Source organism: Lactuca virosa, chromosome 2 (genome assembly GCF_052849685.1).
Source record: "Lactuca virosa cultivar CGN04683 chromosome 2, Lactuca_virosa_CGN04683_v6, whole genome shotgun sequence".
Classification (NCBI taxonomy): domain Eukaryota; kingdom Viridiplantae; phylum Streptophyta; class Magnoliopsida; order Asterales; family Asteraceae; genus Lactuca; species Lactuca virosa.
In genome coordinates, this window is record NC_136427.1 from 179223485 (window position 1) to 179232414 (window position 8930).

General features: G+C 28.9%; 1 long non-coding RNA gene across 4 annotated transcripts; it reads right to left on the bottom strand.

Moving 5' to 3' along the window:
• Positions 1 to 1553: 1553 nt before the first annotated feature.
• LOC145159791 (uncharacterized) lies at positions 1554 to 6526 on the bottom strand. Of its 4 annotated transcripts, none has more exons than XR_013737914.1 (4): positions 6131 to 6526; positions 5902 to 6020; positions 4164 to 4234; positions 1554 to 3464 (listed from the first exon to the last, which is right to left on the bottom strand). It is a non-coding gene; the product is annotated as an uncharacterized LOC145159791 (long non-coding RNA). The 4 variants fall into 4 exon arrangements; XR_013737915.1 differs by having other exon boundaries at positions 1554 to 3477; XR_013737913.1 differs by having other exon boundaries at positions 1554 to 3521.
• Between the last annotated feature and the right edge of the window lie 2404 nt (positions 6527 to 8930).

Sequence of the window (8930 nt, forward strand, 5' to 3'; positions counted from 1 at the left end):
TTCTTTTTTCTTCAACCCTTTTTCCTAATTTCTTCTTAATAACCCTTTTTGATTTTTTTTTTTCATGGCTTTTGCTGAGCAACACTATCTTTTACAACTTCTTCCAAGTTCACATCTCCTAGTTTGGAATTGCTTCCATATTTGTCTCTCTTTCCATGTGTACATGTTGACCTTGGATTGCTTCCATGTTCAGAGATTCGTAAGTTTTTGTGACCTTTTGTCTTTTTTTACTCTAAGTTTGGATGCTCTCTCTAATTGCTTATATATATTGTATTGTTGTGTCCAACATGTTTACTAGACATTCTTATTTTCATTGGAGGCAAGGGAGGAATATAGTAAGTTGTAACGTACCTACATATTGCTTCCATTCATCTCATGCAAAGGTTATTTGTAAGTGCTCATATAAAAGGTATCAAGGAACAATAGGTCCACAAAATACTTCACATTTCAACTTAAGTAAGATATTATTTAAAACCGAGTGCACATAACAATAACCATTGAGTTGCCACAGCCTTCATGTGTATGTTATCTTGTCCAGATCTACTGCATGGCAAGTATATGTCTTGCAATTGTTTATGTTCTCCATGTGGTAACAATTCCTTCACTGCCTATACAAGTCCATATTTTGCAAATAAAAATCATATACTTTAGTAAGACCATATCCTTATTTTAATACCAAGTCTTCTATAAAATTTTCCAAGAACCATTTCCAATCTTTTTTTTTTTTCTAATCCAAGTCTTCTATCAAAATTTCCAAGAAGCATTTCTAATTTTTTTTGTTCTCTGCACACACCACACCCCATGGAATTTGAAATATATGATTATTGTCACCCCTACTAAATACACATATAAACTCCCCATTACATAATTGGAGTGATGTTGAGTCTTAATAACTAATACATTAATTTTTAGTATTTTACCTAAAAAATCAATTTAAAAAAGTTTATCAAAGTACTGTTTTATTGAAACGAATGAACAATACAAACACTATAATAAGATTTATGGTTTCTATAAGTTACAGAAATTATTGAAAACAATTGTTCGCTTTTTAGGACAATTCGTTAGCAACTAAAAATGGCTAAATGAATCATTTAATAATTAGTTAGATATAACAATAACTAAAGACAATAATAAATTAGAAATTATATTTTGTTTTATTAATATGAAACGTATAATAAACAACATTAAGATTAAGTTATTGTGATATATGTTTTATATTATATAATAATAATAATAATAACAATAATAATAATAATAATAATAATAATAACTTATTAATATAATATAATATTAATTTATGCAGAAATATCCTATTATTTTAAAATCGTTTTTGATCAAGTCATAATTTTTTTGAACAAAAAAGTCTAGAATATTTAATTTTACACGATAATCTGTCATTTTCTGTTAAAATAAAAATGAAGATTTTTACATTAATTTTGGCAAAATATTAAGTATTCGGGATTATTTTTGTTCAACTTCCTTTTTAAGTTTTATCAAAAATTTTCCAAAGACTTTTTAATATAAACCTTTTTATTTATTACAATAATCTGTCTATCTGTCTATTCTTAATAAAAGAATACTTTGCATTCCACGTGTCCCTCTTTTGCACCTCCAACTTGCCACGTGTCCTTACCAGGGATTTCTTATGAGTCGTTTTCCTGGAGTTTTGTACAAGGGTATTGTAGTTTTGAGAAATATTTACCAAATTATAGTAGTTTGAAAATTATTTACAAAAAGATGGTAAACCATTTTTTTTGATGTGTTTTATTATTGCCTTTTAAATTTTAAATAAATCTCCCAAAGTATCTTCATCAACCACTACTGTATTTGCCATTACCACTTTTTTCGGCCACCATTTTTCCAGCTACACAACCCAAAAAATACAAGATTTTAGGAAAACCTAAAGCTTTAAACAAAAACAAATTCAAATTAGAAAAGGCTAAACGAAAACCCAAATTAAAAATTATAAACACAAGTTGAAGATTCAAATTTTTCTTTAGTTTAGTTGATAGAAGAAGTTCACATGAGGGAAACAAGGGAAGCAAGGGTCTTTTAGACAGAGGAAAAAGCAAGGAAATAAAGGAAAGAAAATAGTCAGTGCAGTAGGCGAAGCAAAAGCCATAGACTAGATGAAACTTTTTTGGGTTTTGACTATGTTCATTTTTTGTGGCGAATAAGATACGACTTTAAGTCGGATTCCATCTTTTCCGGCGAATAAGATATGGCTTTAAGTCGGATTCCATCTTTTCCGGCGATAGGAAACAAAGAGGCGAGAAAAAATGCCAATAACTGTGGTGTCGGGTTCACGTTGCTTAATTGTTTACTTAATATAAAAATATAGACTCAGTTTTTTCTCGCTGCTGAACATCTTGCTATGGTTTGGTCGTCGGAAATTACTTTCTCGCCGGTCACCATCTTTACCCTGGTTTAGCATCGTTTTACTATCTCTGCACTACACCCGCTAGACGCTAGTTGTTTCTCCTTGAACCATCCTCCGTCAACCCTTTTCCCCTCTACTTGACTTCCATCCTCCCCGCTTCTATTTGTCGGAAACCTTATTTCTGCCTGTCATATGGATTTCTGCCATCGAAGAGCATTGAATAACCAAATAATTTGATCCAATCTTGTTATTCAGATAAAGAATTGAGCGATTGTGTTGACTTTTGCAAATGGAATCGTTCCTATGTTGCTTATGCTAATATGGATTCCTAAGAGAGACGGGTGTGGGCAACGGGAAGCCCCGTTATAGGTGACATGGCACCTAATAACGGCGCCATAACGGGAGGAACACCGCCCCCCTAGCCGTTATTAGGTGTTATGTTATGACGCGTTATGGTGAACACGGGAGGTAACGTCGCGATTTTGCTTGTGTTTTTATTCAACCGCCATAATTTCAACCGTTTGTTTCAAACGGTAACATAAAAAAAAAATCAAGTTTTATTGGTGTTATCACATGTTATTAGATGTTGCCCATTTCCACATTGGGTGTTATAACATCCATTTATGAGTAGGATGCTAACATGGCACCTTTTGGGTGTGGTAACATGTAATAACATGTTGCCCACACCTAGTAGTCTAAAAGGTAAGATGAAATAGTGATGATCACTGCACTAAAAATGTGTACCGTACCAGCGGTTAATTTCTTTTATTCGCGAAGGTATGAAGGAAGGGAAGAGAAAAGACTTTTCCGGCGAACTTAAACGAGGAAAATGGCGATCAGAGAGAAGAAAGGTTGATGTAGGAATGATAGGGTTATTTTTATTTATTTATTATTCAGTAAAGAATATAAAGGCTCGTGACCTTTTTACTATTAATTTGTAAATATTTTTCAAAATACCATGAATTGGTAAATATTTTTTCTAGCTACAATCTTTTGGTAAAAAACTCTATTTTCCTGCTCATTCTTTGCACCACAAAATCGAATACAGCATCTCCTATAAATCAGCTCACACATTTTGAATTATCTGCAAATAAACACTGATCATCTCCTACCAATCAACAATTCAGTTACCATATTATCCCTGCTTTCAAATTCAATTTCAAATATATTATAAATATATCATATATCTAAAGGAACGAAATCAGCAATATCCCACATAATCAGCAATAAATTTGAATTCATTAATCTTTTACCAAATTTACAGGAATCATAATAGGAATGCAATCATGATTATAATATTATCTTCACCTATTCATTGCACCTATAAATACCGAACCCCTAAAATTTTTTCCAAACATTTTTCGTCTTTCTCATTTGATTCAAATTTGCTTCTTCATCTGTGCAATTCTGGTAAAGCATCCTCCAAACAACTATGTCGATTTTTTATATGTTTCTTATTTTTCCTTATTTTGATTATTTCTATCTTCTACTCCTTCTATTACCCTTCTTATGTACCATCGTATAAACATATATGTGTATTTATGTTTGTTCCTTTGTGTATGTAATATCTTACAGGCATATAACTTAAGTAAAGTAAGTTAAAGTACATGAACAAATGTTGATTGGTCTATAACTATTATCATAGTAGCATACTATGCTCACGATTTAAATGAAAGCATTAATGTGTCTTTTATTTTAAATATCTTGACTGTTGTTGTACTTTTAAATTTAGACCATTCATAGCATTCTACTTACATTAGTTTATAAGAAATAACATAGATACCTATTGATTCTGTTCACGATTTCAGTTAGCTCATTGTGAGAGATACTTACTGATATGCTTATGACAATATCCTGTACCAACAACAAACAATTAAACTGTCAACTTTTTATTTTTAATATAAAAATGACAATTATGCCTTTTTCTATTATCTTATAAAAATATAAGGTAATTCGTAATAGAGCATTATTCTTTTGCATATACTTATGTTTTTTGTGGTTTGTCTTCTATGGCAGTTTTTTAGAAAATAACTCTAGTATATTTCATGTTTTAAAAATTATAGCATTGTAAAAGTACATTGCTTCTCATATTTCTATAACTTTATACCAAATAACTTTTATGTATGATAGTGTTTTAGCCAAAAAAAAGAGGCCAAATTTCTATAAAAAAAAACAAAAGACAAAATACTTATTATTTTTTGGACATAGAAAATCACAGTTATGCCCTTTTCTATTAATCTTGCCATTTGTTTTCATTGTTTGTTTTCTGAATGCCTAATAACTATATAATTGGCATCAAACTTATATAATTTCATATATTTGCAGCGAAATGGTTGCATCAAAGTTTACTTTAAAAGCAGATATAGACGTACTCAAGGATGATTTGAGTCTCAAAGTTTGTGTCATAAACTTATGGAAGCAGGTCTATGTAAGGTTTTTTAAGAAAATATGCAAGGTTTTTCAAAATGGCATTCTACTTTATTAATGATTTTGTTAAAAAAAAAAAAAGAATTATGTCCACTCTTAGTAATACTAGGTCTACGTTTTAGGGACATATTACTACTGTACCATACATGGTAAGTTTTTTTTTTTTTTTTTTAAAAGGTTTATGAAATGGTAAAAACTATATATCCAAGGTATAATTTCTTTTGTAAAAATGACAATTTCGACCTTTTTTTTTTCTTTTTTGTTTTTAACCATTTTTAGGTTATTTACCTTCACTTTTTTATTATGACATTGTACTTTGTACATGGACTATTTCTCTAAATTTATTTAAACAATGACAATTTCTGTAAATTTGGTCACTTCCACCATCTGAAAATAGGATGTTATTATGACAAATAGAAAATGACAACTCTGCCCTTTTATATTACAATATGACAATTTCTGTAAATTTGGTCACAATGACAAATTCTGCCCTTTTATATTAGAAAATGACAACTCTGCCCTTTTATATTACAATATGACAACTATGCCCTTTTATATTATAAAAATGACAAATATGCCATTATAATAGAAATATTGCCATTTATCAATTTCTATCGGCTATATATTTTTTACTTATGTTTTTTACTGTCAAATATAAATTAAACTTATAATTTAGGTAGATACTGACAACTCTGCCCTTTTATATTAGAAATGACAACTCTGCCCTTTTATATTAGAAAATGACAACTATGCCCTTTTATATTATAAATGACAAATATGCCCTTTTATATTGTACTTAGAAAAGGAAACCGTAAGTTTGACAGTTTTTTATGTCTAAGGACAATTTAACAAAATCAATGTATATGTCAACAGGAAATGAAGAGAAGATGAAGGTTTTGACACCAAAAGTTAAAAAACAATGGTTTTATATGATGAATTGGTAATATTGGGTATGGTTTTCTTTTCATTTCCATTAAGTTATTAATAATTCATGCAATTTCTTTAAATACTAAGTATAACATTGTACTTTTAGTAGTATAAATGTTTACTATGCTGGATTGATGGAATTTAATACATTTGTGGAAAGGACATACCTTTCATAACATGTGGAAAGGAAACATGGCAGATTCTCTCAGTTGTTGTTGAATGCAACATACTCTGCAACACTTACTCAATAACCACCATCATGCTTTATGATTATGGAGATTTATTGCTACAGTAACAATTCAAGATTCAATTTTGAAATACAGTCAAACTTCAAAAAATAAATACAAGGAGTACATTTAATCACATCTTCTACAAAAACGAAATTTGTAATTTTACCTTTTCATCATCGTCGCCCTATCTTCATCGTTGAAATCCAACAACCAACATATTCCAAAATCAGACCACAAGGACGCCATTATTCTTTCATAACTTTAGCAACAGACTGATTCAGGTTTCTTTCTGGTCTACTATCTATTACAAAATTGGACTTGTATTCCTCCCGATTTTGGATTTCAACCCTGTATTTATTCCCGATTGTACTGTTAAGAAGTGGATATAGTGAGGTGCCTATGTTGTAAGGCTGCTACGAAGCCGATGAGATCTCCGATTACAAGAGATTGGTACTTTGAAATGCAGAAATCGAATACATCATTTGGTGTATGCGATTTCAGAAAGAAAAAAAATAGAAACGATACTTTGAGTCTACAATGTCAGTCAGAAGAAAGAATGTTTTTAGGGTTAAACTTATTTAGGGCTAACTTTTTATATGATATATAAATAGCATTGTAATTACAAAAATATCAAAAAATATTGTGAATAATGTTATATGGACTAAAAGTTTCTATTTTTATTATTAGTATTTTTATTATACGTCGAGGCATTTTGTACATATCAAAATATATAATCTATATCTTTTTGTTATTGCTTACAAAATAAATTCTTATCCATATATATAAATATAATTTTCATAATGTATATCATACAATTTTTAATCAAAGTCCTTATTTCAATCATAATATATTGTTTATTTTTAAAATTCCAAATGTCATTCCTCACAAAGATATAATTATATATATTTTCTCTTTTTTACATCATAATTATTATTTAAAAAATGCCTACAAAGATGATGGACAAATAAATTCTCATTACCGCTTTATAGCATATTATAACATATTATATTTAATATAATATATATCTTTTAAATTTTTCGATACAACATAAATTTGTAAATCCGATCAATAAAACTTTTAATGTTGTGCACAAAGGACTATTTAAAAATCTAAGTGTTATGTTTATTTTACTTATCAAATTAATTAAACATTACTTACAATCAAGACGCCGATGCATTACCGTGGTTTCCACGGGTTATAACCTAGTTAGCTAATACTAGACTAAGTAATATAGAAAAAAACTTGGTAAATAAAAGAGAAAATGATTATGGAGGGTAACCAACTGTTGAGTTTGTTCTCATTTGGTCTCTTTATTTTTTTTGGGTGAATTTCGTATATGTCCTTTTTAAGCATTAAAATATCATATTTGACCAACCTAATTTTTAAATATCAAATTTATCATTTGTAAACTTTGAAAATATCATATTTGTCCAAATCATTTTTTTTTACATTTTAAATATTTTATAACTATTTAAAAGAACTTTACTTTTATCAAGGAACTATTATTCCCTTCTTATTATTATTATCATTAAATTAAAGTACAAATATAACCTAATCACTTATAAACACAATTACAACCTAATCAAGATCGATGTTCTTCTTCAATCGACCCAGAGTACCTTCTTTCATATTCTGTCATCTAGGAGACTTTTCATTCGAAGTTATCGTTGTCCACTTAGTTGTTTGCTTATTAACAATTTTAATTTATTCAATTTTAAACTTGAATTTATTATTTGTAGTTTATATGAAGAACAAAAACGCTTTAATGAAGGGTAAATATGAGTGCTTGCAGATTTTTGTTATAGATACGTTGACATCGGTTCCATTACCAATTTTTCTATGCACTTAATATAATATTAATATAAAATGTGTCCTTCAAACTTAATTGAGAAACTTAGATATGATGAAATGATGAGAGAGAGAACATATTGATGGTAAGAAGAATTGGAAAGTGGAACTCACATACCCTCTCAACCTTTTGGGTTCTAATCATCTATGAGTTATCTTGACATAAAAATCAAAGATTCCCTCTTATGTTCAAGAATGCACAAAAACAAACAAAACTATATGTTAGGTATATTTGTGCAACATTTGAATCTTGGGTCCAGGTCTATGACGATTGAAGAAGAAGACAACGATATAGATTAGGTTATAATTTTATTTTAAAGTGACTAGGTTTATAATTGTATTGTAATTTAATTTAATAATAATAATTAGAAGTGTATAATGGTCGATTAATAAAAATAAGGTTTTTAAATGATTATAAAATATTTAAATAATGTTAAAAAAAATAATTTTGGCAAATATGATATTTAGAAGTTTATGAAGGATAAATATGATATTTAGAAATTAGGCTGGACAAATATGATATTTTAAAGTTTAAAAAGGGCATATACGAAATTCTCCCATTTTTTTTGTACCCAATATACCATCGAACTTGTTGTTTGTATTCACCATAGTCGGTCAAAAGCCGGTTAAAAGGGATATGATGAACACAACAACAAGTTCGATGGTATATTGGTACAAAAAAAAGGAAAATGACCAAATGAGAACAAACTCAACAGTTAGTTATCCTCCAGTGTCATTTTCCCTTGCTAGAAATAACCAGATACTTCATTTATTTGGAATAAACGGTTCTCAAAGAAATAAGTTCTGTTTTTTTTCTCATTGGTAAAAAAAATGGTTTGAATGTGTACTTCTAGGTTAAACTACAAGTCTTAAATAGTTGAACATAATCAAAGCACTAGTTTTGAGGTTTTTGCCAAATTTTGTAATCTTATTAGTTCAATTTAAGCTTCAAAACATTGTCAAGGACCTCTAAATTAGATTTTCTTCAATGATTTGAATATAGATCCAAATCATATTAGATCACTAATTTCATAATAAAATCTGAATTATGATGGATTAAAAGGTGATCTACAATTGCAATGGTTCACAACAACCATTAAAGCTTTATAACTTCCAAA